General features: G+C 39.4%; 1 non-coding gene across 1 annotated transcript; it reads left to right on the plus strand.

Moving 5' to 3' along the window:
- The first annotated feature begins 638 nt into the window (after positions 1–638).
- Positions 639–710, plus strand: trnae-uuc (transfer RNA glutamic acid (anticodon UUC)). Its single transcript has one exon. It is a non-coding gene; the product is annotated as a tRNA-Glu (tRNA).
- The last annotated feature ends 260 nt before the right edge of the window (positions 711–970 follow it).

The following is a 970-nucleotide window of genomic DNA, read 5'->3' on the forward strand; positions in this document are numbered from 1 at the left end:
ACTAAACAATAGTTGGTTAATAAAAAAAAAAAAATCCAAAATGGGGGAGTGGGATTGTTATACAGGTTTTCCCCGGGTTCACTCCGGTTTGCCTGACTTTTTCCAATTTAAATAAACAATAATTGGTTAATTTAAAAAAAATCCAAAATGGGGGTGGGATGGGGGGTTGTGATACAGGTTTTCCCCTGGTTCGCTCCGGTTTGCCTGACTTTTTCCAATTTAACTAAACAATAGTTGGTTAATAAAAAAATAAAATCCAAAATGGGGGAGTGGCGTTGTTATACAGGTTTTCCCCGGGTTCGCTCCGGTTTGCCTGACTTTTTCCAATTTAACTAAACAATAGTTGGTTAATAAAAAAAAAAAAATCCAAAATGGGGGAGTGGGATTGTTATACAGGTTTTCCCCGGGTTCGCTCAGGTTTGCCTGACTTTTTCCAATTTAAATAAACAATAATTGGTTAATTTAAAAAAAATCCAAAATGGGGGTGGGATGGGGGGTTGTGATACAGGTTTTCCCCGGGTTTGACCATTTTTGACAACAAACGACATACTATGCCTTTTTTTTTCCTTCTCACATATTTGGAAAACCCAAAATATGGTGTTTTCTTCCAATTTTTTGAAAAAAGTTATACAACCCATTCCCATATGGTCTAGCGGTTAGGATTCCTGGTTTTCACCCAGGCGGCCCGGGTTCGACTCCTGGTATGGGAATTACTATTTGGGCATCTGTGGCTTACAGGTTAGAAATTGGGCTTTTAACAGGATGGTTGCCGGTTCAAATGCCAGGACTGATAGTACAACAACTTTGAGCAAAAAACCAACCCCCCCCCCACGTAGGTCCACGGTCACAGTAATGCCTGACCTGCATGGTGTGTTCACTTGTGTGTAAAGAAAAAGGATGGGTTGATAATTCTCGATCTTAGATCATATCAACAGATTATAATTGACCCATTTCAAATCTTGACCATTTT

This window comes from Centropristis striata, chromosome 18, assembly GCF_030273125.1.
Source record: "Centropristis striata isolate RG_2023a ecotype Rhode Island chromosome 18, C.striata_1.0, whole genome shotgun sequence".
Taxonomy (NCBI): domain Eukaryota; kingdom Metazoa; phylum Chordata; class Actinopteri; order Perciformes; family Serranidae; genus Centropristis; species Centropristis striata.